Below are 9,623 nucleotides of genomic sequence, written 5' to 3'. Positions count from 1 at the left end.
TCCAGAGAATGAAAACCTATGCCCTTTGTCTCTGGGAAAAACAACAAACTTAGCAGAAAACAAATGAAGATAATATACAGCTTCATTAGCTTGAAGTTGAGAAGTGAAACCCTGCAAAAAGTTAAGAGATCCAGGAGTCAAAGGAGCCAAAGAAGAGAAGCTCTTTATCCCATGATGGCCACTTGCAAGCATGAGCAGAGGGGCTCCAAGACTCACTGTAGTGGTGTGGATATTGCTTGTTCCACAGGTTGGGATCTTGGTTCTTCCAGGAGCAGTTTTAGAAGATGGGAGCTTAAAGATGTAGGGGTCCTTAGGTTATTAAGGAAACTTACTCAGAAGGAATTGTGGGATTCTGACCTCATGAAAGAAAATGGCTGTGAGTGGTACAACTGTCAGACACAGGTCTCTGAGGACAGAGGCATAGGGGCTGGGATGCCTCTCATTTCCTGGTTGATGACAATGGTTTCAGATTAGATCACACCCTGAAAGGAGCCTTGAAAATTCTTTGAAATCCCAAGCAATTTCTACCCAAACAAAAGTATATTAATTTTTGCTAGGAAAATTATATTCTTTTTGATGTAATGATCCAAGTTACAACATTTAATTTCTGATTCTTCTAGAGCAAATGTTTTACCATTCTGAGTTGAACTTCCTTCCTGTGCATACCCTAGATCTGACCCAAGTGTATCTGTCCATACAGGCTCAGTGGGTAAAGTGGTTGCTGTCAAGCCTGACAGCCTGAATTTGATCTTTGGATTGTGGTGTAAGAAGAGAACTGATTCCCACAATCTGTCCTCTAACCTCCATATTTCTAATCAGTCATGCTCAAACCCCTGTACATAAATAATAAATAAATAAATGTAACAAAGCAATTAATATGGATACATAAAATTTATTCCTTCAGAAATTCTTCTTAGGGTTGTGCCAGTATGCTATTTCAAGTAAATTAATTGAACTTATTAATTAAGTTCATATCATTTAAATCATACAATATGCTTTTCTGCTTGGCTTCTTTTCCTTGTAGACTACTCATCATTGTATGCAACAGTTTCAGAGATATCTATGTATGTATGTATGTATGTATGTATGTATCTATCTATCTATCTATCTCCCAAAATTATTCTTTCTACATCCATTCATAATGTGCCTACACTGATTCCAATTCTATAAAGATTTTGTTCTTGTCATCTGTAATAAATGTGGTGATAGTAAGCAGGTAGGTTACTAGTTATTTATCAGTATTTCTATTTTAATGATGGAGCTGTTAATCCCATTCATGGGAAAACGTATTTAAATTTGAAACGAGAGAAGCTCTCCATCAAGCATCCCTTTGATTAATTTGTCCTGTACATTTCCTTGATACAGGTTGCTGACCATGTTTCCTCTTCATAAATAAACCGTATGTTAAGGTGTCTTTGTTATAAGGGATGAAATTGATTACTTTATTATGACCCTGCTTTGCAGGTTTAAAATATTATAGCCTAGTAGATTGCTGTCGTCTTATTAATTATGAATTAATTTAATTTGTGGAGGTTGAAAGCATCAACTCGTTTTCTTTAATTAACTGTTTTGTATTGCAGTGCTACAGGCATCCTTTATTACAGTGATATGAGCTAATGACAGGGTCTTCCATTGTGAGAGGATCTTGAATTTCATGAACATCATAAATAATATGAATCCAATCTTGTTTTCATTGCCACTCATGTGTGCTGATGTTACATCCATCAATTGACTTATTAGCAAGAAAACACAGAAGGTAGTTCCCTGAGGTTTGCCATCGGGGGTGTAACAGGGACTGCCTTCTGCTTTTGGTGGACTTTAAGCTCCTATAAGTCCTATCTACTCAGAACCAATAGACTCTTTTAGATTTTGGTTCCCTGAATGCCCATGTTTTGATGAGTTGTTATCATCAGAAGGGGCTAGATATGTCAAGAGGCAGAGTATGGTCAGAGGAAGGAATTTGTTGGTGTTTGCCTTTGGAGAGTTATTGAAATCCCCATTGTGCTCTCTCTCTCTCTCTCTCTCTCTCTCTCTCTCTTTCTTCTTCTTCTTCTTCTTCTTCTTCTTCTTCTTCTTCTTCTTCTTCTTCTTCTTCTTCTTCTTCTTCTTCTTCTTCTTCTTCTTCTTCTTCTTCTTCTTCTTCTTCTTCTTCTCTTCCCTGACATCAGGTGAGCAGCCCGACTCTGCTATGTAGCCTGTTTCATTTTGGGCCTACAGCAATTAGGTGAAATAAGGTAGAGTAAAACCTTTGAAAGCACGGGCTAAAACAAATCGTCTTTATCCTTAAACTGCTTATATTAAATACTTTGTCATAGTGAAACAAACAAACAAACAAAAAGTAGTATAAGATCTTTGGATTATAGAACTTGCAAAAGTTTTGACAAATTGGTTTTACTTCCAGGCTACCATTAGTTCAGTTCTAAACAAACAAACAAAAGCTCAGAGAGATAATGCCTTAGTCTGTTCACAAAAAACCACCGAGGTATACAGTATGTGAATGAAAACATTTCTTGATGTGGTAGAAGTCCAAGTGAAGCTTCTATAGGCAGAGTCAGCGTCTGATGAGGGGGCTGCTCATTGCTAGGAAACGGCATCTTAAATATCCCCAGGAAAAGATGAATGCTTTGTCCTTACATTACAGAAGAGCCAGAAAGAGAAAAGGGCGTTAACAGTTCCCTTTAATCCTTTTAGAAGGTCTTAATCCTTATAAAAGGAGCTGACATGATTCAGTTAATTTATACAGGTCCTACTTAATAATACCATCACATTGGTGATTAACTTCCAGTATATGAGTTTCAGGAGCACAGTCAGATCATGGCTGTTGGTGATTGGAGGGAATGAAATCACAAATGGATCAAGTGGTACCTGACATACAGTGAAAAGCTCATTAGAAGCTAGTAGTATTATAGAAGTTGCTTTTCTGATTATTAATTAACTGTCCTCTAGGACTCCACTTCTTACCCTTCAGTTCTGCCTTCTTTTTCTATTTAATTCTTCTATAAGTCCAGGATTCCCATATATTCTTCCACCTGGTCCCAAGGACGTGAAAGACCAAATAAATCTGTTTTAATGTAAGGGTTTAAAACTGCATTTATTATTCTGTTCCTTCAGATGAACCTTTTAACACAAAAGGCACTTTCTATTTTATCGACTATTGAATAAGTGAGAGATTATGTTAATACCATTAAAAATTGAAGGAAACATTTTAATTCATGCCTTAAGTAGTAATAGATAGATATATATATGAGAGAGAGAGAGAGAGAGAGAGAGAGAGAGAGAGAGAGAGAGAGAGAGAGAGAGAGAGAGAGAGAGAGGTGAGGTGGGAAAGGAATGTGTTGATAATTTGAAGGCAGGAAAGGAAGTTGATGTTGGGTATCTTCCTTAACAGTCCACTCCATTCACTGGGCCAGGGTCTTTAATTGAACCCAGATCCTGCTTGTTTGGTTAATCTAGCTGGCTAGTTTGCCCCAGGGATCCTTTCTTTCTGCTCCTGTAGTATTTGAACTGCAAGTGGGCCACCATGCTCATCAGGTCTTTCATCTGTACCAGGGATGTGAATTCACAGTAAACACTTTATACACTTTATGAACTCTCTTCTTGGCTCTTCATTAAGAAGTTTTGTCAAATATTGTTATTAATTTGTCCCGCGTTACATGCATAATTCTTGGGTATATGACTTAAAAGATGTCATCTTTATTCTAAGCTAGTACTATTCACCCATAAAACCAGTAATTCCTGACACATGTCAGGCATTTTTGTAGTTATTGATGTATTAGTCAAAATTAACCCTATGTTTTAGCATGAGGGTCATTGGTAATCTTGATAGTTGTTAGCATAATTGGACTTGTGTGAGAGAGAAGAATAGAGAAATTGGAGAAAATAAGTGCAGATAATTCCTTTGGGGATTCTTCCTTCAAGAAAGGAACAAAATCAACTTTTGATTTATGGGTAGTATTATTTGTACAGTAATGGAATAACTGAGTCAGGCAGGTCAAGGGTGTTGATACAGAAAAGAAAGGCACCTGCTGATGCAGTGTCCTTGAGAATTGAATTGAGGTAAACTCTTTCCCAAAGCAATGCTGGCCTGCAATAGTTCTTTGATAGAAGAGAGTCACCTATAGTAAAAGGGAGAAGCTGAATACGGGTTGCCACTGTTCCCTATGAGCAAGGCTGCATTTTCCTCACATCAATGTGAGAGAACAAAGCTGCCTCCCACACGGTGGCTTTTTAATATCTGCTCAAATGTACTTGCTATTTTTCTGCTTCTGTTTTGTTCTAATTAATGGCTCTGTATGTAGTCAAAGTCAACCCACAAAATACACACGACATCTTCAGTGTGTGTGTGTGTGTGTGTGTGTGTGTGTGTATACAGCCTTTTATTTTTTAAACCTAAAAATGGTTTTGAATAAATTTGAGGGAAAGTGTGGTTTTAAAAGTATATTGGAAAATATTTTGTTTGCTCTTTGTCCCCAAATCTTGGGTTGCATCATTTGTGGAAAACTACAAGACGACTAGAATTGTCCAGTTGACTGTGGCACACATGCATAGACTTAAGGATCTGTGCTCAACTGATTGCTCCCAGTGACAGGGTGCTGTTTCTGCAGTGGTGCTGATTCTGGTGCAGGAGAGGCTGAGGGATGGATGCACTGAGAAAAGGCTGCTCTTTTCCCTCTTGTTCAGGCAGACGAGGGAGGTTTTAATTGCTTTAATTACTGCCGTAGGATTCTTTGAAATCCCCCAGCATCTCAGCACAGTCTTGGTACCATCACTGCCTCTCTAGGAATCAGGTCCATGAGTAGTGGAGGCCTGGAGTAAGGATGTTGCTCGCATGAAATAGCCTTTGATTTCTTCTTATATAAAAGCTACTTATCATGACTACCACCTTGCTTTCCCAGTTGTTCTGAACTGATTTCTTATTCCTATTGGCAGAGTGATATTTTATTTAAATGAAACATCTGAAGAACTCTTTTTGTTTGGGGTCAGGGTAAAGAAAAAAATATGCATAAAGTTATTTCTCCTGAATATGAGCTTCCAGTGCTCACCTCATGGATAGTCCTGTTTAGAATCTGGAATCAGAATTAGATAAAGGCATAAAAGATGACATTTGAATAAATAAGGGTATAAAGGAGATAACAGTACGATGTCAACGTTGCTTTCCTGAGTTTGAAAATTGTGCTTTGGTTTCTAACATTTGGGGAATCCAGATGAAAAGCACAGTGAGATTCTTTGCCCTCATTATCTGATGCTCTTGCAAGTCCAGAATCATTTGTGTGTGTATGTGACAAGTTAACTTGCTGCTCTAGAGTTTTTTGTATTCTCCCAACTCTGGCAGATGAATTTCCCAATAAAGCCAAATCTAAGTCTGTACTGACCACCACGTGACAATGGGGGAAAAGTGGCACTTTTTTGGGGGGGGAATAGGAAGTCTGTTAGAGATGATGATTTCAGAGAAAGGGCATCCAAGTTCCTGGGGGAATAACTTTGAAGAAGCCCTTGAAGCTAATCAGAGAAAATCCATTAGGAGAAACTGTGGCCACGTGTGTCTTGCTGTCCTGTGGGAGAAGAATCTGATTTCCCTCCACAGACTTAAGGAGTTAAGTGGGACCAATGGATTGAAGATACAAGAATGGAAATTTGTGCTTTTTATGTGGAGGAAAAAAAAATCTAACTTTGATGTAATTAATGGTATTATGTTTCTAACATGTGCTTAGTGTTTACGAATAGAATTTCTGTAGACAACCTTTTTTGTCTTTTTAATACTACAAAAGAAGATTTAGAATTTTCTATAATCAGTGTACAAACAAGATCTGAAGCCTTTGCCACCTTTGGTGGTCTGACAATTTATGTGATAAATTAGTGATGTTTCAACTGACTTATTTACTATATTAATAAAATTTCTTGCACTAAATCACTAATGTTGGTCGTGTGTAAACATGTGTTTACGTGTGTGTGTGTTTTCTTCTTAAGGCACAGTGTTGGAAATCCTTGCCACAAAGCGATTATTTGTATGGATTATTTATGTGGCTAATATTAGATGCTGCACAGTAGCTATTAGGTATGATTTATTTGTCTGTAGAACAGTAGCATAAGAGTGTTCCAAATATACCTACAGGGTGCAAGTTTGAAATTAATGTGCTAGGGTACTTTAATATAGGGAATATGCTGGCTGGGTTCACCAGTGTTTGGTGCAGCCAAAGGTTCTTATCTTGATGGATGGTTGTGTTTCCTCTTGATCAATGAATGAAGCATCTTTTAGGTCAACAAAGAAAGAAAACAGTTGGTGGGCTTGCCTACTGCTGGATTAAGTTCAGAACCTGGAGAGAACTCTGTATTATTAGGACAGATACTAGAAAGTATGTTTATCTGACTCCCCAACACATCATTTTTCAAGTTCAGGCCGCCCACGTTGGATGATAAAGAACCTGTATGCTTTCTTTACTCGTTGAAGTGTCTTAAATTAGCTAAGTACGGTCACAGAATCTATCTTTATATTTGTACTTGTGTTGTGCCAGGAAGCATTTGTGAACTCCAAAAGACCACCAAGGAGCAGATTTTGGTTATTCTAATTTCTTTAGGGTGTCTTAATTTAAGTTCGATCTTGGGCCATGCCACCATCTCAGAATGGGAGAGTACATCCCAGAGCCCAGTTTTAGGCAAACATTCATAGAGGAAGCAAATAAGCAAGGGGTGTTTCTAGCCTGGCACATATTTGATTGGGGGGGTCATTATGGCCTTTCACTTAATTGGCTGGTGCCTGGAGCAAAATCATAAACTTAATTTCTATCTTCCTTCTGATTGGTGGTTGTTAGCAAGTGAAGTGTCGGGGACAGGCTTGTAACCTGGAGGTGCAGATTTGCTGGGGAGTAACCTGGAAACTGGGGCTAGGTGTCTGTTCTTTAGTTAACTCGGGTGTAACCTTAGGTCAGGTTCTCTAAGATGGAGTCTGAACCCAAAGTATCTGGTCTCTCACTTGGGATGATGTTTTCAAGGGATAACAGTTGCCTTTTGACTATCTTCTAGTTAATCATTCTGTGTATATGTGTAGTTTGTGTGGGGGGAGGCATGTACGTGCCATGGTATATGTGTCAAGGTCAGAGGATAACATGAAGGAACTGGTTCTTTCTACTGTGTGGAGTTTAGATATTGAAATCTGGTCACTAGGCTTGACAGCTTTTGCTGTTACATATCTTGCTTGGCCATGGGTTAAAATAAAAATATATGACAGGTGATTTATGTCGAATCACATGAATCACTTAGAGATATCTTTACTTGATTCCAGGAACACGGGAAGTCCTGTAGTTTTAGTTCTTATTTTCTTGAGAGACTAACTTGAGTAATTATTGCCTTTGATGATAATGCCATTGAAGTCAGGCTAGGAGACCAGTCATGGTCCTGGAAAGCTGTGGTTGGCTCTTTTTGTGTGTCAATTCAAAGACTGTTTTTCAACTATCGAAGATCAATCTAAAGGAGATGCAAGTAAATCAAACAACCAAACAAGCATCTCTCTCTCTCTCTCTCTCTCTCTCTCTCTCTCTCTCTCTCAACTTTCTTTTTAGCACCAGAAAGTTAGTCTGCCTTCATTTAGAACAAAGCACTGAAGATTTTGTTGAAAGAATAAGCAGTGGTCAGAAGTATCAGAATGATAGATCCAGGTGGCAGTGGGAGCTGCATCCTTCTGACAGGGATGTTCTTTGCCTTGAAGCACCTTTGCAAGCCCCTAGAAAATCAAGACTTTCTGGAATGATCTTCATTAAAAGTCAGGTGAAGACAGCTGCTTCTTTCATGGCTGGAGCTGGCCTTATTTCTTCAAGATTTGAATACTGTCTCCATATTTCAATTAATTCTAGGGGAAAAAAAGTGGCAGTAACTCTTCCCATGTGGTCTTCAGTTTCCCTGGGAAGCTCTGAGCCTCCACCTACCTCCTGTGAATAGCAAGGACTGTGATCCACAAACAAATGAGTGTCCCATAGCGCAGACCAATTAGTTTAGAAAGAGCCTCATTAGTTTTGAAATTTTTGCTATCAGGTCCCTGTAGTTACATTTCCCAAATGGCCATTTTAATTTAAAAATTATGAAATTATTTTTGCTTCCTTGTCATCATTCCTTGCTCCTTTATATCTGCACAACACTCCTGAAATTTCTGAGCTACGTTTGATCTTTTACTTCTTTTTATAATGATTTTTAATGTTTTATTTATATTAAATGGAGTGAGTAGTTTTATATTAATATCCCAAACCTTCCCAAGCACTCTGCAAGTGTATCTGACTGTTCTCAGGTTAATGGTCATGTAAAGCCTATGGAGAGACCTGAAGAGTTTAAACAAATGATTTTCCTGCTATGACTGGCATTCCTGCTCCACGATAGACTATGAAAACTTCTTGCCACTGATGGAAGTTTTGGAGATGAAGAAGAGCACTGTGGTCCTGTGTTGACTGTATGGCTCTATAGAGAGTTAATTATCAGTGCAGCAACTTGGGCCATCACACTGAATATAAAAGTTAATGAAAGTAAATGGTGACTGTACCAGGAAAAGCATTCATTGAGTTTGATTATATCAGAAACCATAAGCTTTGAAGTCAGGAGGCATCTTGGCTTGTTCTCCAGAGTATGTACACATGTGATGCCTCAGAGACTCCTTATTGTCTCTGGAAGCTACAAAAGCTTATGCGGGCACCCTAGACAGCTATTCAACACCAAATTGAGAGGATAAATAGAGACAGCCCCAAAGACAGCTGTGTTTTCTTTGTTCTCTTACTAATTGTGATACAGGAAGCAGGATCTGGCTTTGAAACATCTGTCACTAGCCATCTACTGGAATACGGGCCCTTGCTTACTTTTGGAATTCTCTTGTTCTTCTGGGGAAATTTAATTTGCTGCTGAAGACTGGATTAATCACCTCTTTGGTTCATTGGCTATCATGGCTGTAGGTGAATTTAAGGCTCCTTTTGGTATCTCACTTCATTCCATTTTTATCCATACTGTTTAGTTCCATGACTCCAGCCTTTCAAAATATTTTAAACTATTGTGTGTGTGTGTGTGTTTGTGTGTGTGTGTCTGTACAGACATACCACAGTGTACTTGTGTAATTATAGAGTTTAAAGAGCAACTTATGAAGCCTATTCTTTCTTTTATTACTGTGTGTTCCTTGAAATGGAAGGCAGTTTCAAGCGTGTACAGCAAGCACCTTCAGCTGCTAAGCCATCTTACTGACTCAACTCTACCTGCTAAATGTGTTTATGTAAGCCCATTACCAAAATATGCTCCCGTAAAACATAGATTCCTGTTTGTTTGAATAAAGTTCTAATTTACACATAATATTCAATTAATTTCTTTTTTATTTTTATTCCCAACAATGTACTTTATAATATCTATCTCTTTTGTATGTATAGAAACCTGAACCTTACTCTATTTCATGTCTTGACCATATTTTAGCTTTCTATTATCCAGTGATGTGTGTGTGTGTGTGTGTGTGTGTGTGTATACACACACACAAAATCTTCAGTTTCTCCCATTGGATTGGCAAAAAGTAGAAAGCTGGAATCTTCTATTGATAAGGACATGTTCCTGATGATAGGATAAATTGGCTTCTCACTGAAAAGTTGTGTGTGTGTGTGTGTGTGTGT

Source organism: Mus caroli, unplaced genomic scaffold (genome assembly GCF_978045245.1).
Source record: "Mus caroli unplaced genomic scaffold, Mus_caroli_1 scaffold_14, whole genome shotgun sequence".
NCBI lineage: Eukaryota > Metazoa > Chordata > Mammalia > Rodentia > Muridae > Mus > Mus caroli.
Note: the sequence above shows the minus strand (reverse complement) of the source record.